This window comes from Chelonia mydas, chromosome 1 (genome assembly GCF_015237465.2).
Source record: "Chelonia mydas isolate rCheMyd1 chromosome 1, rCheMyd1.pri.v2, whole genome shotgun sequence".
Taxonomy (NCBI): domain Eukaryota; kingdom Metazoa; phylum Chordata; order Testudines; family Cheloniidae; genus Chelonia; species Chelonia mydas.
Window position 1 is genome coordinate 110,998,880 of NC_057849.1, and position 27,558 is coordinate 111,026,437.

Here is a 27,558-nt window from a genome sequence, read left to right on the forward strand (position 1 = left end):
CCCTAACCATCCCTCTCCCTCAAAAAAACCCCCCTGTTCCATACTTCTGCCACCCACACCCAACAACCCTCCTGGTTCACTCCCAGGCTCCTGCCCAGCATTTACATCTCTCTCCCTCAGCTCTTCCATTACCCCTGACTCACCCAAGCCTTTTCACTCCTTCTGAGGGGAGTGGGAAATATGGTTCTGTATTGTAGTTTAAATGAATTATTATTCAAAGTTCTGTATTAATATGCCTAGTAAGGAATCTATTTGTCAAAAAACATTTCCTGAATCTTGTTTGTTGTCTGTATTGTTACAGACATATTTGCTGACAATATTTTGAAATAAATTACCAAAATAATGTATGTGATTATATTGTGTTATTTTGACAAATAAGATATGCAGAATTTTAAAATATTGTGCTCAGAATTTTTACTTTTTTGGCACAGAATTGCCCCAAGAGTATGATTTGCACCTGAGAACTGAACAGGAATCTATCGCCTCTGGTAGTGATATGTTGTAATACACTTTTGTAGCTTACACCACTGAAGTGGCAGCAGAGGTGAAAGTAAGCCGGACCAGACCAGCTTCCCCAGGCTGGCGATTTAAAGGGCCTGGGGCTCCCTGCAGCAGCTGGGGCCCTGGGCCCTTTAAAGCACCGCCAGAGCCCCACTGCCAGAGCCCCGGTGTGGCGGCAGGGTTCCATCAGCGATTTAAAGGGCCCGGAGCTCCACTGTGGTAGTGGCAGCTGGAGGCCCAGGCTCTTTAAATCGCCCTTGCACCATGGAGTTCCCAGCTGCCTCTGCAGCTGGTAGCTCCTGGGGTGATTTAAAGGCCCCGGGGCTCCTAGCTGCAGCCGGAGCCCCATGGCCTTTAAATCTTGATTTAAAGGGCCTGGGTATTTAAAGGCCCTACCAATTCCGGTTGAGTCCATGCCTCTTCTGGTTAAGGCCACACCCCCTGCTCAGGACTCTGGCATACCGGTAAGTCCTTTAAGTTACTTTCACCCCTGAGTGGCAGCTAAGCACTGCCAGCCGAAGCTTCTGAGCAGTGTCCAACTATAGTCCCTTGGAGAGGACTGAGCTCTGCCAAGAGGGCTACTTCTTGCTGGGTACTGGTGCTGCAGCTCAGGTTTCTACAGGAAGGAATTGCCTGTGGACAGTTTGTGCCCATCTCTGTCCTAGACAAGCAGGATGCATGTACATTTTTGTAAATACACAAATTAAACTCTGCACATATTTTAATCATTGCTATATCAGTTTTGCCTACCTACTTTTGCATGTCACCAACCTCCACGTTTGGGTTCATATGACACCCAACGTTTCAAAAGGAAAATGTCTCAGACTCACTCTTAAAAAATCCAAGATTTACTCAGAGGTTAGTATTGTTATGCTGATGTTTGGTGCATTGTATTCCTAGTGGTAATTTCCAAAAATGGCATGAAGAGCATCTGTTACATCAATGAAAACTTAGAATAATAATCTTCAATCAGAATTATTCACCAAATAATTTCTGAGAGGGGCTGGAGAGGGGACAACTAGGTCTGCAGTTCATTAACAAGTATTTCATTTCAAGTATCCAATGTTAAAATTACAAGCCACATAAAATGTTTACAAGATGTGTTTATTTTCTCTGGCTGGATTAGTTTAATTCTTAAATTTAAATTTCCAATATGGACACTCATTTTTATTAAGTCAGAATTCACTCTCCATTGATATGCCCCAGCATTTGCTTTCCTCAAGAACATTCTAGCCAGGATACTCATTTGCTAGATCATTTACAGAAAGGAAATACAAAAGAAGCACCAAAATATTCAGAGTACATTTATTTTAAAACTCCAAATATTTGCAAAAAATATTTTCAATATTTACCCAGTTCAATATTTACAGGAATAGAGAATGTTTATTTCTAAATTATTCATCTCTTCCTTCTTTATTCCTCCACCTGAGAAGCCAATTATATTATATATAGATGGAGGGCTTATTCTCAATGCCTTGCACCTTCTATAACTATTTACAGCTGTGCAAAGGGGGCATAAAATGTTACCACAGATGCAAGTGACTACACAAGGTGCAAAGAAATGTAGAATCAGGCTTGCCACCCCATAACTGCTGAGTGAAAATTACAACTAAAATTGCAGTCTCTAAAGGGCTGTCTTTTCACAAGCTGGAGTTTTATTTTAGACACTTTCACTTTGCTGATATTATTGCACACTGTAAGAAGGGGTACAGCGAGGAAACACCAATGCAGGAATTGGGAGTGCAATGTGAGAGAGACAAACTCAATGTCAGGAGAAGGTAAATAAGGAGAAGAGACAACACCCACATGGAGGCACAGAGAGAATGTGGGATGGGGACAAGGCTGGGGAAGGAAGTGCTATCCTCCAGCAAAATCTCCCATATGCTAAATAATTTTCTCCATAAAGTTCTTACTGAGAACTCCCCACTTCTCAACTTATGCAGCAGAAGATCTGAGTACTACAGCGATGGGTGTGTTTGCACTAGCAAGAATTTATAGTGAATATGCAAATAAGATCATTTCATAAATATTACTAGAAAATCATATGCTTTGGTAAATAGGTAGGGTGATATTCTGGCACAATAGTGTAGCATGACATTATTTGTGTTTTCTGAACCACATCATTAAAAAAGTGGGATATGTGTATGATAATGAAGGACCTCTATGCTAGTGGTTCTGAAATTATGATTTAATTACTTCATAATGAGTCAAGCTGCTTGTTTATGGAAATGGATTAGCTAGGCCCTGTAATATTAACTGTGCATTCCAAGCTACTATAAAAATTTCTGTCACAGTTAAAAATTTGTGCTTTATTTCTAGTTTGAACTTGTCTAGCTTCAACTTCCAGCTGGGAAACGAAGAGAAAACTTGCCTGACTCTCCCTTTTACTTTGACTTCAATATGCTAACAAATGCTAATAATATGCTAGAATGTAGAACATGAAATAGAAAGGTGTTTTTCCTAAGCCCTGGGTAGGCTGCTCCTATTGACACCCCCTTTTCCTGTCCTCTGAGTCCACCCTTTCAAGTGGCAGGCCCATGCTTCCACTTCTCTGTGGGATGGGACCCATGCGATCCAAACATTCTCAAGGTTACCTCGATTGCCAACTGTATTACTCAGCAGGCCCCTGCAAAAGATTCCCTTCAGGAGCCCATGGACAGTGATAGTGTGCAGTGACAGAAAAGCAACTGCTCCGAAACAAAGCATGATTTGTTTAGCCAGAAGGTATACAGCACTAGAGAAGTGGATATAAAATAACAGAGACCCATTATTATTATTTGTATTACCAAGGGGCCTAGGAGCCCATTGTGCTAGGCACAGAACAAACACAGAACAAAAAGATGGTCAGGCATTCTGTCTTACCCTCTCCTGTCATTCCCCTTGAGCTCCAAAGTAGACAGGACAGCCCCGGTGCTCCCTGTTCTTTTGGGTACCAAGTTGTAATCTACTTGCTGCAGACTGTGACGCTCTGTCAGCCTGTTTCTGTGTGTCAGCCCTATGGCACGCTGACATCTTGTCTCCCTCCCCACCCCATAGGGCACTTCTTTTAACAGATCAGGGTCTTTTGCTCTTCAGATTCACAGCCTTGGCAAACAGCCCTGTCACTGGATCTGAAGAGTCCCCTTATAAACCTGGCTATTGTGTTTGAGGGGAAGCTCTGTATCTGGGCCATTACTTTACCTTTCCTGCTTGCTTTCTTTAACTCCTTTTGATTTAACTCTATGCAGTCAGGCAGGGTAATACTGAACAGATATATTCAGGAGCATAAGATATTTATAAAAAAATAGAAATATTTCTTGGTTTTCCATAGTGTTCACAACCCTACGACAGAGAGGGAAAGAATGGCTACTTACCTTTGCTAACTGCTGTTCTTTGAAATGAATCGTCCACATGGATTCCACTTTTGGTGCACGTTTGCATGATCTGATTCTTTTTGGCTAAGAGTGTCCATTGGGACTGCACCTGTGTTCTGGATGTTCTTGTGCTCCCCACCCAAGGGAATAAAGGGCAGAGTGGGCACAATCATCCTTGAGTCCCCAATACAGTATCTTTTCGCTATAGGATTCCATAGAAGCAGGGAAGGAGGGCAGGTTGTGGAATCCATGTGGACAACACATCTCAAAGAATCACTGTTACCGAAGGTAAGTAGCTGTTCTTTCTTCCTTGAGTGGCTGTCCACATGGATGCTACTTCCGGTGATAAGCAAGCAGTGACCTCACCGGCAGGAGTTGGGTGCTAGCAGTCCTATTTAAGCAAGGATTTTAGGACAGCTTTACCAAATCGGACACCTGATCTTGAAGTCTCAACTAAGGAGTAGTGCTGGGTAAAAGTGTGGACTGAATCCCATATAGGAGCCCTGCACATTTCTCACATATGAATGCATGTTAGAGAAATTGCTGAAGCTGCCTGAGCCCTGGTGGAATAGGCTCTAATGTTCATGGATGGATAAGAACATAAGGACGGCCATACTGGGTCAAACCAAAGGTCCATCTAGCCCATCATTCGATTTTTCGACAGTGGCCAATGCCAGGTGCACCAGAGGGAATGAATAGAACAGGTAATCATCAAGTGATCCATCTGCTGTCGTCCATTCCCAGCTTCTGGCAAACGGAGGCTAGGGACACCATTCCCTACCCATCCTGGCTAATAGCCATTGATGATCTAGCCATGAATTTATATAGTTCTTTTTGAGCCGTGTTATAGTTTTGGCCTTCACAACCTCCTCTGGAAAAGAGTTCCACAGGTTGACTGTGTGTTGTGGGAAAAATACTTCCTTTTGTTGGTTTTAAACCAGCTGCCTATTAATTTCATTTGATGACCCCTAGTTTTTGTGTTAGGAAAAGGAATAAATAATACTTCCTTATTTACTTTCTCCACACCAGTCATCATTTTATAGACTTCTATCATATCCCCCCTTAGTTGTCTCTTTTCAAAGCTGAAAAGTTCCAGTCTTATTAATCTCTCCTTATATGGAAGCTGCTCCATACCCCTAATAATTTTTGTTGCCCTTCTCTGTACCTTTTCCAATTCCAATATATCTTATTTGAGATGGGGTGACCAGATCTGCACGCAGTATTCAAGATGGGGGCATACAATGGATTTATATAGAAGCAATATGATATTTCTGTCTTGTTATCGATCCATTTCCTAATGGTTCCTAACATTCTGTTTGCTTTTTTGACTGCCGCTGCACATTGAGTGGATGTTTTCAGAGAACTATCCACAATGACTCCAAGATCTTTCTTGAGTGGTAACAGCTAATTCAGACCCCATCATTTTATATGGATCTAACCTAGCTATACCTTATAACATGATCTCATACACTTAGAAATGGATTCCAAAAGGCTCCTGAAAGGTCTTGCCCTGTCCAGGTTATATGAAAGAGCACTGGCAACATTAAGGGTGTGCAATATGGCTTTCTCCTGGTTTGAGTGGGGTCAACGGAAGAAAACTGGTAGGTGGATTAACTGATTTAAATGAAAATTGGAGTGCAGCCTCAGAGTCACGTTATCTTTATTGAATATCCTGTAAGGTGAACCAACCATGTGAGGGCCTAAATTTCCCCTAAACTAGAAGCTGACATGAACCCTATTAAAAATGCAGACTTCACAGACAAGAGGGGAAAAGATCAGGTTGCTAGGGGGTTCAAAATGAATCCCATTAAACCAGACTGTATTCTGTAGAGGTCCCAGGAAGGAGGGGGATCTCAGACTTGGTGAAAATACATGAATGAAATCTTTGAGGAATCTGGCCACTGTAGCCATGGAGTAATATGGTATGACCCTGAATTGGAGGAGGATGCGTAGATATGGCAGCTAAATGGAGCTGATCGTTCAGACTAGCAGAAATAGGGGGCTTCCAAAGGGAAACAGATGACATTGTCGTGCCCAGATAGAAAACATCTTCAATTTTGCTACATACGTCAGACGTAGTAGAATATTTTCTGCTATGTACCAAGATGTTTTGGACTTCAGTGGAACAGCTTCCTTCAGTGGCAGTTAACCAGCCAGCATCCAGTGATGCTAGATCTGGGTGTAAGATCAGATCTCTCCGTATTTATAGATCATATGGCCAAAAGGGACCATTGTCATAATTTAGTGTGACGATATGCACCGAGTTTCTAATGTGCTGGGGGGTGCTCCCCCCGGCTCTGCCCCAGGCCCTGCCCCCATTCCACCCCTTCCTCCCTATCCCTGCTCGGCCTCTTCCCACCCCCACTCCGCCCCTCCCACAAGCACGCCCGGCTCTTCTCCCCTCCCCTTCAGTGCCTCCTGCATGCCGCAGAACAGCTGATCATGGTGAGTGGAAGACACTGGGAGAGAGGGGGAAGTGATGATTGGCAGGGCTGCCGGGAGGCAGGAGGCACGGGGGGGGGGGGGGGGGGGCAGAAGGTGCTGAGATGGGGGGCTGCCGGGGGGTGCTCAATACCCACCATTTTTTTTCTTGTGGGTGCTCCAGCCCTGGAGTCAGCACCAAAGAGTCTGACCTCCTGTGTAACGCAGCCCATATGACTTCCCTGAATTGACTCCTGTTTCAACTACAGCATATTTTTTAGAAAAAGATCCAATCTTGGTTTTAAAGTCCAGTGATGGAGAATCCACCATGACCCTTGTAAATTGTTCCAGTGTTTAATTACCCTCACAGTTAAAATGTTGTGCTTTATTTCTAGTTTGAATTTGTCTAACTTCAACTTCCAGCCATTGGATCTTATTATACCTTTGTCTGCTAGACTGAAGAGTCCTCCATTATCAAATTTCTGTTCCCCATGCAGGCTCTTATACACGGTGATCAAGTCACTCCTTAACCTTCTCTTTGATAAACTAAATAAGATTGAGCTCCTTGAATCTTTTACTATGAAGGCATGTTTTCCAGTCCTTTAATCATTCTCATGGCTCTTCTCAGAACCACCCCCAATTTTTCAACATCTTTCTTGAACTGTGGACACCAGAACTGGACACAGTATTCCCATGGCAGTTGCCCCAGTGCCAAATACGGAGGTAACACTACCTCTCTATTCCTACTCAGTATTCCCCTGTTTATACATCCAGCGATCACATTAGCCCTTTTGGCCTCAGCATCACATGGGAGTGCATATTCAGCTGATTATCCACTATGACCCCCAAGTCTTATCCACTGCTTCCCAGGATAGACAGAGTCCCCCATCCTGTAAGTATAGCGTGCATACTTCTAGGAACAAAGAATGACTTTACATTGGTTGTACTGAAATGAATATTGTTTGCTTATGCCCAACTTAGCGAGGTAGCCAGATCTCCCTGTATTGGTGACCTGTCGTTTTCATTATTTAGCACTCCCCCAAGTCTTTGTGCCATCTGCAAAAGTTATCAGTAATGGTTTTATGTTTTCTTCCAGGTGACTGATAAAAATGTTAAATAGGATAGGGCCAAGAACCTATCTCTCTGGGGCCCCATTGGAAACATACCTGCTCAAAGATGATTCCCAATTTAAATTATGTTTTGAGCCCATTACAATTACATTTTCAGCCCTCTAACTTTTAATCACAGAATATCAGAATTGGAAGGGACCTTGGGAGATCATCTAGTCCAAACCCCTGCTCAAAGCAGGACCAATCCCCAATTTTTGCCCCAGATCCCTAAATGGCCCCCTCAAGGATTGAACTCACAATGCTGGGTTTAGCAGGCCAATGCTCAAACCACTGAGCTATCCCTCTCCCCAACATGTGCTGGGTTGATTTGTATTGTTCTAGATTCTAAATCAAAGCATTGTGCACTAGCAAGTCAAATGCCTTACAAAAGTCTAATTATACTACATTACCTGTATTACCTTTATCAACCAAAGCATCTGATCTCATGCACATGGGATGCATGCACCCCAGAAGTGGAATTCATGTGGCCAATCACTCAAAAGTGAGCCAATACTTAAGGTAAGCATTTTCCCAGAAATCCTAAATTAAAGACTACGGGCATATTTTAGTGCCTTACCTACATCCAATGCTAGTAATCCTGCATATCTATTCATTAAATCAGCGCCCACTTATTGCCATTGCTGATCAAAATGATCCTAATGATAAATGGCTTATTACATAAGAAATGATGGAAGTAGAATTAATGACATGACAAATGTTTTACAATTTAAATTATGGTGACCTTTCTTGTGAAGTTATTTCTTTCAGTAGGTTCATTATCAATTTAATATCTTTTCAAGCAATATTAGTGATAATACATTTTTATCATTCAAATTATGTTCCATCATTTCTTCATAGAAAGATTTCATTTAGTAAAGAAGACTAAGGTAACCTCTGTATGAGGAGATTGTTTTAATTTAACACTAAATCTTTCTGTGGTTGGCTAAGTTACTAAACAAGTTCAACTCCTGACTGTTGATTTTACAGCATAAAACTCTAATGTAAGACAGGACTTTTATAATGATCTGCAGATTTCTGTAGCTTTCAAAAGCCCATTTACAGCTCCCTCCCATGTATAATATTTATTATTCTAACATTAACCTGATGTAAATCTCAAACCTGGTCAAGGACAGAATAGTCATAGAATCAATTAAGTAACCTAAAATATGTACATTTAATTTCACATAATTCACAGGCTCCTATATATCAAGTTAATAAACACATTGACCCTTCTAAAAAAATTAATGTGTCAAAGCCTCAGATTTGTTGGGTCTATGGGAGACACTGAAGATTTATTTAAGATAACTAATTACATTTTGTTATGCATAATGAATCTCTTTCAAATTAAAATTGTAAGAACAGAAATTGCAAAATCCAACAGGTAAAAATCCAATTACACAAAGAACTAACTTCTAAAAGGAAGGTTCCTCAGGGTGCTTAATGCCAACCAGGCAGACCAGCCCTCTAGACAGAAGGCCAGGACTAGCATGCCCTGACTGAGTTGTTTTTATGATTATTAGTCAACTAAAAAGGAAAACTACAAAAAGTGCGCTCTCTCTCTCTCTCTCTCTAAACCAGTTTAACAGGCAATATAATGGCATTTATAATGGACTCCATTTTCCTTTAGTAACACAGTCCCTGGAAAACCGCAATTGTAAGTGGTAAAATAATTATTACAACTGGGTTAACATAGCTAGAAGCCAAAATTCTTAGTATTATTATAGATCTAAGTATTATAACAAAGAGCCTTTAGATAATGGAGAATATAATTTCAGAGCCTGATCCTACAAACCTTTACCTCATGCAGAGTCCCACTGAAGTCAGGGAATTAAAGTTTGCAGAGCTGGGTCCTCAGGTGTTAATCTAGTAAATCTCACACCTCAAGCACAAAATAAATGCTACTGAAGAACATATTCCTTTGGCTTTCCATTTCAAGCTGTCCCACTAAAATGACCCAGAAGTTGATCCTTTGCCTGTTGTCCTTCTCAAAGTACATTATCATCTAGAGCATTAGTCTAGTAGACCATCTAGAGCAGAGGTGGGCAAACTACAGCCCCCGGGCCACATCCGGCCCGCGGGACTGTCCTGCCCAGCCCCTGAGCTCCCGGCCGGGGAGGCTACCCGCAGCCTCTCCCCTGCAGTCCTCCCTCCCCCGCAGCCTGAGCTTGCAGTGCGGGCAGCGCTCTAGGCAGCACGGCGGCGTGGCTGGCTGCAGCCGAGTGGTGCGGCTCCCAGTCCTGCCACTCTGAGCGGCACTGTAAGGGGGTGAGGAGCCAGGGGGGTTGGATAAGGGGCAGGGACTCCCTAGGGGCAGTCAGGGGACAGGGGGCGGTTGGATGGGGCGGAGGTTCTGGGGGGACAGTCAGGGGACAGGGAGCGGGGGGGTTGGATAAGGGGTGGGGTCCCGCGGGGCAGTTAGGGGTGGGGGGTGGCTAGGGGTCGGGGCAGTCAGGGGACAGGGAGCAGGGGGCAGTTGGATAGGTGTGGGAGTCCCGGGGGGCCTGTTGGGGGCGGGGGTGTGGATAGGGGGCAGGGCTGTCAGGGGACGGGGGGGTTGGATGGGTCGGGGGTTCTAAGGGGGGCAGTCAGGGGTGGAAAGTGGGAGGGGGCAAAGGCCAGGCTGTTTGGGGAGGCACAGCCTTCCCTACCTGACCCTCTGTACAGTTTCGCAACCCTGATGTGGCCCTCGGGCCAAAAAGTTTGCCCACCCCTGATCTAGAGATTGATGGGTCTGCTACAGCCTAAGAGGCATGTGGCTTTTAGCTCATGCAGTAGAGAGTCATACAGTAAATTTTAGAGGTCCCAGATTAGATTCTGACTCATACAAGCCTTGTGACACTGCCCAGAACTAACTGAGCTGGAGGAGCATGCTGGGTTCTGGTACTCAAAAAATCCCACCCACAGGCAACCCATTTTGCATCTGCGATTCTGATAGCCATTTCAGCTGTCACAGGGGAATTTTTCAGTAGAGCGTTTTCTCTACTTAGGTCTTTGGAAAATGTTTAGATGTGCCATTGGGTAGCTCATCGTATTTAAGACAGCCAGGCAACAATACTTTCTCTTCCTTTCCTGTGTTTGTGTATGTTTTGGTTGACAGTAAAGATGAGATGGGCCCCAAGTTGTAAAGTTCAGATCTGGATCTAAATTGAGACTTCCCCATAGTTCAGGGTGTTTGGATTTGGTCTTCCAGTTCAGGCCCATCTGTACACCAATGTGAATCATAAGTAACTCCAATTAAGTTACTACGCCTTAAGAAATATAGGCCCCAATCCTTTTTCAGGCAAATTCCCCTCTGAAGGTCAATAGAGGTTATGCTTGAGTAAGGGGTGAGGAGGGGCCAGTTCCAAAGGAAATAACAATTTGGTCCAATAACACCAAAAAATGACATCACTAAAGTGATCTGGCACAACAAGGGAAGTGCAATAGAACAAAAAATAACACAACACACTTACCTTTTATTTCCGATATCATCTTGTGAAGAAAGTATTTAGAAAGGATCACTCCAACCACTGAAAATGTTCTGAGTGAATTCTCTGAATGAGAAGAATAAAACACAACCTTTTAATAGCAGGCAGAAATAATACTCCACTGTTAGTTTATTTACTGCACTGAGGGGTGTTTTGAAAAGAAAAAGGCAGAGGCAGCCCATTCAAAGAGTTTGTGTCGGAGTCTGGTTAGATCCCAGCTCTTATTAAATAGTTGCTCAATACTTTGTCCTCAAAGGTCCAGGTCCTGAGAGATGGCAGCCTCAGTGACATGTACCCATGCTGTGCTATTTTCAGAAACCTGGATTATTCTATGTAGAGAACAGATCACACTTTCACAAATAGTTTACATCAAGGACTGATGCTCGTTTGTTGAGGTTAGTGCTTCAATCGCTGTTTAATTAGCAAAGCTCCTCAGCCCAGCTCCTCAAACTCAAGGGAGTCAGTGCTTGACAGTCTCCTCCCATGGGGCATAAATGTCATGAAGGAGAAAAATGGGTTACTTACCAGCAGTAATTGTTTTTCCAGAGTGTATTGCCTCCACAGAGTCACACTGCCCCTCTTTTCTCCCCTCCCCTTCAGATCGTAACTCTGACACTTTGGGTTCCATTCATGAGATGGAAAAGCTCCCACTGATGGAAACAGGATTGAGGTCTTAAATATGGTGACAGTGTTGCACATAATAGGATTGCCTCACATTAAAAAGTATATGTAGTCAAACTCTCCTATTCTTCACACTCTGTATCACTCCACATTCCTCACTTGTGCATGTTGAACGAGTCCTAAATACATAACAGAGCTCCAAAACGTGAGCCAGGGAGAGCTTTGGTCATGAGATTTACTACATGTTTATGAGATGACATTAAACATATGCAACTTTACAATATATTTTTTCATATTAGCAAAATATGGCTTATTACACAGGAAGGCATAACTCTCATTTTTTCTTTTTTTAAAAAAACTACATTTTTGGTTTACAGCCTGGCAAAATAACATACTTGAACTGCATGAAATTTATATTTTGTGCTTCTTTATAAGTTCAAAACACATTACTTAACATCAGTGTCCAAAAAAAGAAAAAAAAAGGCAGAGAGACTGATATCTTATCCACCTAAAATGTTCTCCTTTATCAGTTTGACATGGTTAAGATATATTGAACATGAAGGTTTGTAATGGAGAAGCTGATAGAATCATAACGATGGCATTACTTGTGATGTGACTTTAGAATGAACTAGTGTACTAGTAATTGTTCCATTAGATTTCTGGTATTAAGACCGATCATAAAACATTAATCAGTGATCCATGTTAAGGTCTTCACAAGTCAGTTTAGAGCCAGAGGCAAAGCGTCTTGTGAGACATTAGCTGAATGGCGATCATCAACAAAGGAGTCACTAATGTATTCACAAAATGTATGGATCTTTTTATAGTCGGTTGATTCATTTCTTGAACAAGTAAAAAATGTGTATCTTACACCCCAGTGGAAAAATAATAGAATCCCTGCATGTACATTTTTATGTTTCATCAAATGTATTGAACATTTATTTGAAATATACAGGTCAGCATACAGAACAGTATATACCATATTGAGAAGTATATGAATTATTTGTAGGCATTATGAAATGAACCATGTTTCAGGACATTTGATAGGAATGCTGTGACAATATATTCTCATTTATTCAAATATATTTAAAATGTCCATTGTCATGACACATACTGTATTCTATATATTATGGGTTATATGTGTAATATATTTGTTATTACTCTGCCACTTTGTTCTTCTAGCTTGATATGATCACCAGCCACTCTCTTGACTCTGTTTTAGCTAGAACATGGTGTGGCTTGGAACACTGCAAATATAGGCTTTATATTTGTATTAAATTTTATTTTAAAAAAAATCTATTATATTAGGCTTCTACATGTAACCCTTCTGCCAGGTGGAGCCAGCAGCAGCCAGGGCTGGGTTCAATATCTTGGGTTTCCTTTCCATCGATCCAACACAGAACTAGCTCGAGCACCCAGCCAGTAACCTGGGAAATTTACACATCACCCTGGGTGCCTCTGAGAGGCAATAGTTCCCCACTCACAAGCACAGAGTCTGAGTGTAGAAAAGAAACTTAATAAAAACAGGGAAGTAACTTGGCAAAACACCATATACAGAGTTCATAAACATAAACCATGAGTAAAAGACCCACCCCAAATAGGTTGGGCCGTATCCTTTTCCCCTCAGGTTCTTAAGTCCAGCAACCCAAAAGTCCCCTTTACATGCCCGACCCTTCTCTGCACCCCACTCACAGTTGCTGCCCTTGGTCAGTGCAGACCCAGAGTTCAGAGGTGAATCTCCAGAGTTCACCTCCCACCCTTGGGTGGGAGCTAAAGTGGGGAGCAAGAGGCATGTTACTCGCTCACCATGCCGCTCCGCCGCTGCCCCTGCCAACCACCTGCTCGCTGCTCCTGCCAGCTGCCCCTGCCGGCCGCCTGCTCACTGCTCCCACTGGCCACCCTGCTGGCTGCTGCTCGCTGCTCCCACCAGACGCCCTTGCCAGCTTCTTCCTCGCTGCTCCCACTGGCCGCTCCCACCTGCTGCCTGCTCTCTGCTCCTGCCGACCGCCCCTGCTGGCCGCCTGCTTGCTAGTCCCGCTACTCGGACATTCAAGTCTTTGTTTGACCAAGGTTCTTTACACTGAAAGTGACTCCCTTCTTTGGGACAGGTTAAGCACAGTCCTTCTTTTCTGTATTCCCACAATAATTACAAACATGGGTAACCATATTGCACTACTCCCGCATTCAGTACTAACATAATTTGTGACCCAACACCAGCCAAGTTGATTACAACGAGCAAAAACTGCTTCATCAGCGGAATATCTAGCAAATCTAAGCAAAGCAGGAGCAAGCTGTATTTACATATACATACCCAGGGTCTCTTCCCCTCTCCCAACTAGCTATCAGGGAAGCATTCATTCAGACCCTGCTTACGTACATAAATTATATTGGCTACAACTGTTGTGTATATTTCAGAGTTTATATGTAACAAACAAAGAAGAGAAGTTTGGAGCTGAGGAAAGAAAACCTGCAAAGCAAAGAGATATCAAGCAACCCCGTTGCTGTTGACTGCATTAAGTTAAAGTGCATTTTCCCTTGTATTTTACAGACTTATACTGCACAACAGAGGTGGAAGGCAGCTGTTGCTGTACTGGGGATACTTGCATGATCAGAGCCCCAACATAAAGAGCCATAAGCATTTTACCCTCAGGTAGTTGGTTTTTTCTTTATTTTTTAAAGAATTGTATATGGAGTGGCAGATTTTAGTATTATTCACATTGATAAAAATAGAATAAAAAAAAACAGCCTGAAACATAGAGACACAAAAACTCTATGTTCCTATTTAATCTTGTTCAAGAACAGTTACTCACCTTTTCATAACTGTTGTTCTTCAATATGTGTTGTGTATGTCTACTGCACTAGGTGTGCAGTAGTTGTGTGTCTCGGGCACGAGTGCCAGAGAGTTTTCCTGAGTGGTACGTGTTGGGGCAGCCATGCCTGCACCCTGTGCCCATCGTGTTCTGAGCTGAGGGTATAAAGGGCAAAGATGTCCTCCCTACCCCCTTCCCGTTCCTTTACACCAGACCCTTAGATGAGAGATTCCAATGCATTGGGGGAAGGAATATGGGTCATGAAATGGACATATGCAACACATCTCAGAGAGCAACAATACAAAAAGGTGAGTAACCATTCTTTCTTTGAGTGATTGCCTATGTGCGTTAACCTAGGTGACTCCCAAGCAGTTTCCAGTGGAGGAGGGGCTTGGAGTGTTATTGGCAGAGGGACTGCAGAACTGTTCTCTCTAAATTAGCACCTTCCTTTGATGAAGTCAGAATTGCATAATGTGTAGGACAGGTGTGCACTGGGGACCACACTGCTGCTCTGCAAATGCCTGCAATTGGGACATTACTCACAAACAGCATGGATGATGAGTGAGCTCTGATTGAATGCCCATTACACAAGGCACCAGTGAGATCTCACCTGGAATACTGTGTGCAGTTCTAGTCTCCCATGTTTAAGAAAGATTAATTCAAACTGGAACAGTTGCAGAGAAGGGCTACTAGGATAATCCGAGGAATGGAAAACCTACCTTATGAGAGGAGACTCAAAGAGCTTGGTTTGTTTACTCTAACAGAAGGCTGAGGAGAGATATGATTGATCTTTATAAATACACCAGGGAGGAAGAGGAATTATTTAAGTTAAGCGCCAATGTGGACACAAGAACAAATGGACATAAACTGGCCATCAACACATTTAGGCTCAAAATTAGGTGAAGGTTTCTAACGATCAGAGTGAAATTCTGGAACAGCCTTCCAAGGGGAGCAGTGGGGACAAAAAACCTAACTGGCTTCAAGACTGAGCATGATAAGTTTATTGGAGGGGATGGTATGATGAGACTGCCTACAATAGCACACCTGCAGACCTGCCCATCAGCTACTGCCAGTAGCAAAAATCCCCAACAGCCGGTGATGGGACACTAGATGGGGAGGGCTCTGAGTTACTACACAGAATTATTTCCCAGATATCTGCCTGGTGGGTCTTGCTCACATGCTCAGGATCTAATTGATCACCATATTTGGAGTCAGGAAGGAGTTTTTCCCTGGGTCAGATTGGCAGAGACCCTGGGGATTTTTTGCCTTCCTCTGCAGCATGGGGCACAGGACACTTGCAGGTTTAAACTAGTGTAAATGGTGAATTCTCTGTAACTTGAAGTCTTTAAACCATGATTTGATTACTTCAGTAACTCAGCCAGAGGCTAGGGGTCTATTATAGAATGGTTTGGTGAGATTCTGTGGCCTGCAATGTGCAGGAGGTCAGACTAGATGATCATGACGGTCCCTTCTGACCTAAAGTCTATGAGTGTGAGCCATAATGTATGGCACCTGGTTACCACCATTGCTAGGACTCTGGCAACTGGGTCTGCCGCATCCAAAAAAGCTTTTAATGCAGACCTTGCAACCACATGACCTTTCACTAGGAGGGACTGAAACTCTGCCCTGGAGTCCTCAGGCAGCTTCCTAAGGAATTTTGAGATGGCATCCCAATTTGAGTAGTCATAATGGGCTAATAGGGCCTGATGATTTGCCATGAGCAGTTATAAACCCACAGTTAAATAAATATTTTGTCCAAAGAGATCCAATTTATTTGCATCCTTGTGCTTAGGAGTTGCTTTTGTTCTACCTTGGCAGTGCTTTTCATTTACTGATGCCAGTATGAGGGATCCTGGTGTGGCATGTTGTCAAAACTGCTTAAGTCCCTGAGATGGAACCCAGTACCAGCATTCCATGCACTTTGCTGCTGGCATGAGGGACAATGGTATAAGAGTTTAAGAGACTGCTTAATCGCATCATTTATGGGGAGAGCAACTTTCCATGACATGGCTGGGTGTAAAATGTCTATGAGATTGGGTGGATTTTCTTCCACATGCTCGATTTGTGTACCCAAGGAGGTGGTCATTCTTTTCAAAATGTCTTGATAGGCCTTAAAATCAGCTAGTACCAGAGAACTGGATTCCAGTACTAGTGCCTCATCTGATGAGGAGGATGTATTCAGAGGAGGGAGGCTAGATCCCTCCGGGGGCTGGTCAAAAACTTGCACTGTATCAGACCAGACTGAAGACAACAAATGACAATCCCAATCCTTGGTGCCTCACTGATGGTAGGAACCAGGGTCAAGAGCCCTATTGGATCCGCACAGCAAGACTTTACCACTTGGAGATACATTTCCATAGTGTAGTGGCTGTTTGGTACTGACTTCTACCAGTCTGTGGAGAGGTGTCCCTTCTCGGGGACCAAAGTCTGTAGTGCGGCTGAAATGATGATCTAGACTCCAGAAGCATCTCCCACAGTACCCAGTAGGATCAGTGATGGGGTTGGTATGGTACTGAAGGCCAATTATGCCTCGACAAGGCCCTCCAATCTCTCAATCTGCTTTTGTTAGGATGATTCCTATGAGACCGATAATGATCCATGGAAGATGCCCTGGATTCCCTATAGTGGAAGATGTAGGAATCCACTCCAGATTAAGGAGGAGCACAAGTACTCAGCAGGTCCTGGAGGCACATTGCCAGATGGTGTCATCAGCAGTTGTGATCCAGATCTGACTAGACGACTGTATGGACAGCAACACTGGGGGCTTTCTAGCTATTGGTACCATGCACTGTGGTGGAGGGGATACCCACAGCCTTAAAGCCAGCTCTACCACCAAAGGATGTGACACTGGACCTGAAACAACTAGTGCTGGAGCAGACACCAACACAGGAGACAACGTGTGAACACCCTACAGTGGCCCTGGTAAGACACCATTGGTCTGAATAACCATTGAGGGTGGTACGGAGAGGCTCAGAAGATCCTTTGCAACTGCATAGGCCTGTAGGGTAGTTGGCACTCAAATAGGCCTTTGCCTCACTGTGATCAAGGGTGATGGCTCCAGCCTCTGCTCTGAAGAAGCAGCCGGCCTCAACAGTCTGAACTCAGGAACCAGAGTCAATGACTCTGCTCTAACCGGGCCAGTAGGAAGCAGCACTAGGGAGTGGTGAGCCTGAGGGTGCCCTGTACCTTTGGTACCAGAGTGGTATGCCTCTGCAGCCAAAGAGTCCCACACTGAGGACTCTGACGATGGAGAAGCCACTCTTTTCTTCAGCTTTGGAGGCCAAGTGAGGTCTGAATGCTTATGCTTCTTTGAGGAGTGTCACAGTGAAGGGGATCATCTCCTTTCCCTGCCTTCTGGTAAAGCCGAGGGAGAAACTCATGGGCCTGGAGGAACTCCCTGTAACAGACCAATGTGCTACCGGCAGTGGGTAAAGGGCAGCCTCCATAAAGATGTACCTGAGGCATTCTTCTCTAAGTTCTTGGTTCTGGTTTTGAAGCCTCGGCAAATCAGACAGCTGCCCCTGATGTGACTCTTGCCCAACCACTTCAAGCAGCAGAAGCGAGGGTCACTCACGGGCATCAGTTTGTGACACCCTGAGCAAGGTTTAAAGCCAGAGGAGCTAGGTAGAGGCTCTCCCGGTATGGGGTGAAGCCCTGAGTCCACTGATTTACAAATAGTGGAAGAAATTAGGTAGCGAGGAGAAAAAGAAGAAAGAAAAGGACGTATGAGGACCTCAAAACTGAGTACCACCAACTAGTAAACACCAACTACATGTGCACAAAGGAACAACTAACAGCCTGCTCCAACCACCAATGGTAAGGAGGAACAGAAGACTGGCAGGATGCCTCTGCCCTTTATACCCTCAGCTCGGAGCACAGACCTGATTGCCCCTATTGGTACAGCTAGGAAATACTCTCTAGCACTGGTGCACAAGATGTGTGAGTACCTAGTGTAATGCACATACGCAATCACTTGAAGAAGAATGTGTGGCTTTAAACCAATCCAAATCTAAGGATTTCATTAAACAATTTTATAATGCTCTGCAAAAACTTAGAAATGAGGAGAGCAAGCTCCCACATTTCTACAAATGCTACTGAGTGAGTAGCTGAATTCACTAGCATCTCAGACATTGATTTGACTTGGGTGACAATAAAATAAATTCTACAGAATAACTTTTGCCTGGACAAAGTAGTGTAAATCTGGACCAAGTGTGATATTATGTAAAGGCAAATCCTATTTGTATTTTCCTTGCTACAAGTCTGGTATTTGGTACCAGGAGTAAATTGAGTCTAGTGGAGAGAACCTGAAAGTAAGTAGTAAGCATTCTGCTGTAAAATTCTACCTCTCTGGGGTGGCAATATCCCTGAACTGGGATTTCACACAGAGCGAGGGGTGGCCTTGCCCTTGAAAGATTTCACTGCATAGGAGCAGAATAATGAGTAACATGCGTTTTCTCTGTACCCTACTGAGAAAATTGTTCCTATCAGGAAAAGCAGTTTTACAAACCTACTCCATGGTGGTGCCTCTTTCTCCTAAATGCGCTTTAAAGGCAAAATCCAGCATAGCTGGAGTCACAAGGAGAGAAGGAAACACTCCATATTTCCATTAGAAAGTTATCCAGATTTAGGTACCAGCAGGAGACAATGCTATGTACTTAATGTGAGTTCCCTTTCTTCATTGCTATAGAAAACCATTATTAACTCAGAGAGAGAAAGAGAGCAGTTTGTCTGTCACTTTCCCAGCGCAGTAACTCTAGCTGATGGTATTACTGAAGTAATCTGAAGCGGAGGACACTTTTTCAGTATATCCCTGCTTCCTTTTTGGCATTTGTCTTTGCATTCATTAACGGATGTTCAATCTTCGTTAAAGGACAGAGACGGGTGGTGGTGGTGGAGATGGAATGACAAACATTTGTAGAACTCTACTAGATTTAACTATCTGTGTTAAGTATTTCAATGTTGCTTTGAAGGTCGCATTTTAAAGACTTTTGATTACATGCAAATCTAAAGACATATTCTAGGCTGTACCTAGTAAACATACATTTGATTTGAGGAAGGATGATCCAAACATGACAGGATGGATGGTCCAGTGGTTAGAGTGCTAACCTTAGGGCTTGGAAAAACTGAGTTTGAGTCCCTTCTCCACCACAGACAGCCTGTGAGATATTAGGGAAGTCTCTTAGCCTCTCTGTGCAGCTGTAAATGGGGATAATAGTACTTCCTTAACTCACAGGAGTACTATGAGGTAAATACACAGGCTGCACCATCCTTCCTCAGATGTGTGCATCCCTTTTGGCTGACCAGTGCAGAGAGAGTGTCATGGACATGACCTCCTGGGAGCAGTCTGTGGTGAATCTCAAGTGCAGGGGCTGCAATTGTACCTGTCCCTTGCCCAGGGTGTATAAGGTAGTAGAAAACTTCTTGCACCCTACCACAACCTGCATAAGGGCCAGTAGCAATCTAGCCTATGACTGATGTTGGGTAAACTAACATCAGCAGAGAGTTCTAGTCCCAGAAAGACTGGTAACACTCCCCCCACCCCCCATAATTAAAAGGAGAAATGAAAACGAGATTTAGATTGTATTGAAAGAAGCAGTGCTGTGGAACAGATTTTTTTTTTTTGAGCCATCACAGAAATTCTTTAAAATCCAGTTACAGTGGTGTAGATCTGACAAAGGATATATTATTATGATACCCCAGAGGAGGTCAATAAAATTTTGTTATAAGGTCTCCACATTATTTCATCAGGGCTGTAATATAGTTAAAATCTCATTATTCCACATGTTTTGCAGCTGCTCTAACTTAATTTTCAGGGCTACCATCATACAATTATCCAAGATGATTAAATTGTATGTCCCCAGATCTTACAGGTTGTGTCTACGTCAAGAGAGTTCAAATCTATTATGTAATAGTAACGATATGATTAGACTCCAAAGAGGGAATAAATAGATCATACTAAGGTAAAAAGGGCAACATAGCCAGTCATGGACCAGCAATGTATGGCTGAATTAATGTTATATGAAGAAACAATGAATTTAGAATACCTAGAATTTGCAGGTATCTTACAGATGTTGACTTTTTAAATAGTCTATCAACCAAACATCTGTGATATTTTAAGTCCAGAGTTTGTTTTAGACACATACAGAGGATAAATGAAGGGTATCTGGTGAATACAGCATGGTAGGAGAGAGTGGTAGGAAAGAGATTCCTGGGAAAGCTGCCCAAGTGATGGACAGATTGCATCAAAGAAGATGGGAAGCAGGTGAACCTTAGTGCCACTTCTGAAAGATGAAGGTTGTGGGTGCTTGCATGACCCAAGTTGATAGGATAAGAGGAAGAAGAAGAAGAGATTAAATTGTGTGTGTTTTGGATTTAATTGGGATACAATTGGAGTTGGTGCTGTATAAAGTATCTGAGAGATTTACAAGAGATTACAACATAACTATGATAAAATAGAGAGGTTAAGAGGAATTTAGATTATTTACTTTGCATACTGGGACTTCTGTTTATTTTATGTCTACTAAGCACCACAAACATCTTTAGTGCTGTATAAATATTAATTACACACACATTACATTAAAAGAACGCTGTTAAGGTTGCAAAGTCATGAACTCAAAAGTTAGGAAATGCCAGAATTAAGGTTGATTGTGCACCGTTAATTCAGCCTCCTGATGCACTGAAACAGAGTGTTTCTAAAATGAAGTATTCTCCCTGGGAACCCCAGCAGGGGCTGACTAAAATGTACATGATTCTTGTCATGGTGAAACTGACCTAAAGGGCGGACCGCAGTGAAACATACAAGAATCATATTGATTTTAGTCCAGAGCTTCTGGGGTCCCCGGCTCCATGGCAGCCCCACCATGCTGACTGCCTCAGAGTTAGGGACCTCAGGACTCTCGGACTCCTGGTCCAGCTGACTCTCCAGGCTACCTGACTCTCAGGGCAGCTGGCTCTATTACCTGTGGGAGTCAGGCAGTCAGGGAAGTCAGCTGGCCCAGTAGTATGGAAACCCTGGGATCTCCAACCCCAGGGAAGTCCACATGCCAGGACTGCCCTGGAGCCACAGACCCCTGAAGCCCTGGTGTCCCCAGCTCAGGGACTGTCCACATGGTGGGGCTACCCTGGACTCTAGACCTTGCAAATATGTCTACACAGCAAGCAGGATCCCATGGCAGCAGGTCTCAGAGCCCTTGTCTACAGACTTGGGCTCGCAGAGCTCACGCTATGATGCTTAAAATAGCGGTGTAGACATATGGGCTTGGGCTGGAACTCCGTCTCTGAAGGCCACCTTCTCCCATTTCACCAACAGGTGAAAATAAAGATATTTTTATTCTCTAAGGCCTTAAGCCACAGGGCTTCCATAAAGATGGTGCTCAGCACTTTACAAGATCACGCCCATAGCGCACAAGTGGTACAGTTATGTTTAGAACCCAGAATTCCTCACTCAGTGCCTCATCAGTAAGTAATAATAGTACTTCTCTGTCTCATAGGCTGGGGTAAGGGCAAATACATTAAAGATTATGAGATACTCAGATAATACAATAATGGGGAGCCACATAAATAGCCACGATAGAGTCTCTCACGTGTGCTCTACAGATACGCTGAAGGAATAGCATAGAAAAATCACTTTAGCTTTAGCATTGGAGATAAATCATATAACATTCTTGCTAACGTTAAAGGCTGAATTTCCAAAGGAGCATAATAAATGGCCTGCAAAATGTGCACATGCATCTGTTGGCACATTCATAATATGCAAGTGAACAAGTAAGTATAAATGCAACTATGCATTTGTGCATGCAAATGCATACATGTAAGTAGATACCTATCCAAATGTTGTGGATGCAGTTTAGGAGACTCAAAAATTTGGCCTTATATTTGCCTGAAGTCAACAAATCTAGTAAATTCAGATTAAGGCTATCACTGAGTTCTGATAACATCTTTTAATGCCCAAGTTTGAAGCTCATAGAGCATATCAGGTCATCGGCTTTGCTAAGCATTTCAATTAACTTTCCTTGATAACTGAAGTCATGAAGTCTCTCCTAAATTACAAATGATGATCTGAATGTATTATAGAAACTAAGGTGGCACTAGCATGGGGAAAACAAAAATATGTAAAGGTTAGTTATTCATAAATATACAGCTCCGGTGGTGTTCTTAGACAGTGTGGTCCAACCAATAAAAGACATGGGTTCTATTCCCAGTCCTAATCACTTCACTCTCCACCTCTTTCTTTCCTCTGTTGTCTATCTTGTCTATTTAGACCGTAAACCCTTGGGAGCAGGCACCATCTCTAACTTTGTGTCTGCACATAGCACAATGAATCCCTGACCTTTTGGGGGGACCTCTAGGCACTACTGGAATACAAAATAATAATATTCATCAAGAGCAGTTTAAAAGGAAAGACCTCACTGAGGTATTCCACTTTGCAGGAAATAGCTGCTTAGCAACTATTATCTGCAAATATTGTCTGCAAAATGCTACACAACTATTTTAGCTCAGATCCCATCTAAACAGCAGGAAAAAGAATACAAGATGGGAAAGTGCTGCGTGGTAAAGCCGTTCAGTCAGAATTTATATAGAGAGAAGTTAATATATGAAGTAAACCACCAAATGCAGATATTGAAGCGACAGATACAAGCAAAGTGTATAAATCTAAATATGTATGACACCTCTAATAGGTCTACCACTGTATTATCTATGCACCAGGTACGAACTAGCTTACTAAGGATCCCATTTGGACAATGTTTTTTTTCCATATCAGAAGAAAAATACAAACAAAAGGCTAAATCATGCAACCTTTATGTGTGGCCCATATACCTTTTCAGGTACAGGATTTAAGGTAGACATAGGCTTCATGCAAGCCCCTTGCACAGGGGTGAATTTCACCTGTTGGTGAGCACTTAGACAAGTAGTTCCCTTGACTTCAGTGGGACTACTTGCATGAGTAAGTGCTCACCAGCATGAGTAATGGGTGGCACAGTCTAGCCCGAACTGATTAAGAGCCAAGTCAGTGACAGAAAATGCATTGAGGAATAAATTCAATTTAAAAGAAAATAGTTTGCTCTTGCCAAAACCTGAGTCCACTGTTCTTAGTCTCCTCCACCTTCTGTGGACATCATTAATATCTAAAGCATTATCGGCAATCTTGTTTTTGGTGTTAGTGATATCAGCTGTTGTAAGACAAACAGAGAACCCAGAACTTTGCTCTTGGCAACTAAACAGCCTTTCAGTTCACTTTTAAAAGGAGAACAAAAAGCATATTTGGAGAACAGACTGTTAAAGGGTACAATTGCTCACTCTCAGATGGGCTCATATGGGCCTCCTGACTTCCTTCCAACCTAAAACTGTCTATGCTCATAGAAAGTATTATTACAAAGCTGGGTTTGTCCATATACCATGTTGACAGTTTGAATTTATTCTGCATCTTGAAAGTTAGTAGTATACCAGACTCATACATTACAAGTGACATGATACCATATTAAAATATTAATCAAATCTGCAAACCATCTAGATTCACTATAGCAAATAATCCGCCAACAAAGGAGTTATAAACAAAATGGAATTTCAGAGCAATATATTTAATAAATGTGCTGCATGCCAACGTATATTAATTATTTGGAAAACATCCTAGAATTTTTCCCTTACATTTGATACATATTTAGCCTTGGAAGTTTTTATTAAGTTATTAGGAATAATGGAAGTGTAAATTAATTTAAGGAATCAGATTTTAAAATCTCCTGTCATTGTAACAAAGAAATGCCATAGATGTCAATTGAATAGCAAATGGAATATAATATTCCATTAGCTCTAGAGGTCTGCTCTCACCAGACATGCCTTAAGCATCTCTGATTTTTCTGTAATTTAAGTGGTAAAGGACGTCACCAATGTGGTCAAAAACTGCTTGTAGTTTAGACAGGGTTACCTATAGTGTTATGTTCTGTGAACAAAGTTTCAATTAGGCCTTAGGTTTGACCATGGTACCCTGGGTCACCTGTAATTTATAAGCCCAGTGCTATTCATGTCCAGTTTACACTGTAAAATTAAATAAAAATCAAGCAATGATCACTAATTATGTAGCAGGAGAGTATAGTGCTGTACAATTGCTATCTGAAGAGGATACCAAAGTTACCTACTGCTTTGTAGATTTAACAGTGCAAGAAATTTCTTACAGTGTGGGTGATTACAGAGAAACAGATTATTCCTGTTGTATAAAAGCATTAGGTAAATACTCCTTTATTGACTGAGGCATGTTGTCCATGCACCCTGAATTGTTCTGGTGGCAGATATTACAGACCAATGAAAAATTCTGGTTTCTTTCGGTGAAAAAGAGGCATGACTCAGTTTCTCCTCTTGTATTGCTACCCGCCAGAGGGAAGAGGTTAATGAATTTTTTTAAACAAGATAAGCAATGCAGTGACTGAGGGGAAGGGCCTGGGAGAGAAGTGATATCAGTATGAACAAACTATCAGGAAGTATCAGCCTGTGAAATGAGCTATAGAACTCTGGAATAAGCGAAGACTATCGTCTCAGCTTTATAAGTGTCATGTATCTTTATGAGCTAGTGTTTCTATTTTGGCTCCATGGGGAAGTTCCTGAAGTTTCCTGCAGGAACTAAAGTTACTGAGAAGTAATTAATGCAAAGTGCTAAGTAGGTAAATATGCCTAGAGAAACACCATCTGCCTGGGGGTAATTGTGTCTCTTGATTTGAAGTGGTCAAGGAAGGCTACCAGACCAAGAACTAAGAACTGTAGAAAGTGACCAGCCTGCCTTGGGGTGGGGAGTCACTCTCACCCAATCCAAGAACTGACATGGCACTGTAAACAAGAGGGGCAGACCCTGCTGAAAAGTTCTGAAGAATTTTGAAACCTCACAGGGTCTCTGTGTGGAAGGTGAGTGACATCTGGTAGGACAGGCATGCATATGAGCTGTTTTGTTATTTTCAAGATACAGTATACTCCTGGTTATCCGACTAGCGGGTGGGACACAGATTTTATTGGGATAATTGGGAGTTCAGATAATCATGAGGGAAGCAGCCATTCAGCCATTTACCAACAGGGTGCCCCCCCCCCTTTCAGCTGGACAAATGCCACCCCGGGTTTCTCATTTTCTGGGTGCTCAACATGAGACACAAGGGGCTTTATATGCAGCAGTGCTGAGCACTCACAGCTGCAGCTGAAGTCAATGGGAGTTGTACTTAAGAATATGGGGTCCTGTATAATGCTAATTACTCTGAAAAACCCTGAGACATCTCAAATTGGGTCCCAAAGTCTAGACACTTTGGATCTTAATCTCTCTCTCTCTCTCTCTCTGTGCTTCAGTTCCCCAGCTGTAAAATGCAGGTAATAATGCCACCTAATTTCACAGGGATATTGAAGATAAAGTCATCAGTGCTTCACAAATTCCATTCTATGGAACCATGGAGATCCCCACCTGGTCCCACTCTGCCCCGTCCCCCACTGAACCTTCCCCCTAATCCTATGCCTATCCCTGCCCTACCATACTCCTGTTCCCCTCACACTCCAGGTCCTCCTCCTGTCACTGTCCCTCCCTGTCACACCTCCTGACCTAAGCCACCTAACCAGGACTGTCCCCTAGCCTGTCACTGGCCCCCTGCATTCTAGTTAAATTGCTTTCTAATTCTCCTCCTAGGTGCCAGAAGAGGGGTGATTGAGAGCACAAGAGCGAGCCTCCCTGCTCTCAGTTCTGGTGCCTGGCCCCACCATGAGGGCCAGGAGGAATAACAACAGGAAAAGTCCTGCTCAGTCCCTGCAGCCCTCGGATGGAGCATGTTCAGTGCAGAAGGCATATTTGGAGAATTCAGTACCCAGCTTTTAACAATCCTTATTCAAACTGCAATTTTCAGAAGCTAATAACTCTGACAAGACTGTGTGGATTTTCACAAGGTCAGCAAAAAGCACCTCTCTGATCCCAGGCCTCTCTACCTTCTTCCCAGGCCCAAACTTTAAATCCTTGTTCCTAAGCATAAAAGGTGCTGGAACTCATTAATAAAACTGTTGTTAAAAAAATGTGAACATGGCAAAACAACTTATTTTCTTCTAACCTCTTGTATCACGATCACTGGAACTAGAATCAGACATCCCGTGTTCCCTGGAGGGATTATTGGTGATGAAACACTGGTGGAACAGGGAACGTGGGTAGTTAGGCTGAAAGAACTCAGCCACGTGGACAGAGCAGGCCACAGAGTTTAATAATGTTTCACTTGTTCAACTTAAACTGTGTTCACCTTCACGCTTCGTGAATGAAACACGTCTCCCAGCTGAATAGTTGGGTGGTTTTTGAACAGCTGAATAGTTTTTGCTGAAACTTACCAAAAAAAAAAAAAAAAAATCAATCTGAGACAGATATCCAGCAAGGACAATTTCAGCCCCAAAGTCTGCCAAAGTTATAAGCATTGGAAATAGGGTCTCAAAGTGTTAGTCAACCTTAATTTTGGGAACTATTTCCAGCTCCATCTTTAATTTCTAATTGTATAGGGTTTTTTTAGCCGAACATCTGTGATAGCTTATAAGAAATCAGCATCAGAGGCCTGGATAGTTATCACTTTTTCCAGCCCACATGCAGATTTCTCCATTAAAGCTAATTGTACATCCAATTATTGAAGAAAAACTGGAATGTATACATTCACTAAAAATTCAAAATTACTGGTGGTATAACATGCTCCCTTATGTGGTCTTAAAGAGGTATAAAAACAAGGGTCTTAGGCCTTACAATGCACCAGAAATGAGTGAATATATTTTAGTGGCTTGATAACTTGGTTCATAAAGTGATTCCATGAGCTCTTCCAGGAACTTTTATATAAAAATAAATGTCATGCTTGCACGATGATTACAAAAATAATTCTCAGTTTATTTACAAGATGGAGCAATGCAGAGGTGAAAGTAAGCCGGTACGCCCCAGTATGGCGTACCGGTAAGAGCCGGTGCACCGTACTGGGGCAGCCCAGCTTCCCCAGGGGGCAATTTAAAGGGCCTGGGGCTCCCAGCAGTGGCTGGAGCCCCAGGCCCTTTAAATTGCCTCCAGAGCCCTGCTGCTGGAGCCCTGGGGTAGAAGCTGCAGGGCTCCGGGGGCTATTTAAAGGGCCAGGGGGGTAGAAAAGAGGAGCCCCGGGCCCTTGAAATAGCCCCCAGAGCCCCAGGCTGCTGCTGCTACCGCGGTGGGGGAGGGGCATTTACCTTACTGGGTGGGCTGTGGCTGGCTCTGAACCCCTCAACCCCACCCCTTCCGGCCTAGGCCCCGCCCCTTCCGGGGGCCAGAGCT

The 27,558-nt window shown here is 43.1% G+C and overlaps 1 long non-coding RNA gene across 1 annotated transcript; it reads left to right on the forward strand.

Moving 5' to 3' along the window:
- The first annotated feature begins 925 nt into the window (after positions 1–925).
- Positions 926–26,682, forward strand: LOC122463859. The gene is made up of 4 exons (XR_006287507.1): positions 926–965; positions 14,018–14,119; positions 24,991–25,169; positions 25,930–26,682. It is a non-coding gene; the product is annotated as an uncharacterized LOC122463859 (long non-coding RNA).
- The last annotated feature ends 876 nt before the right edge of the window (positions 26,683–27,558 follow it).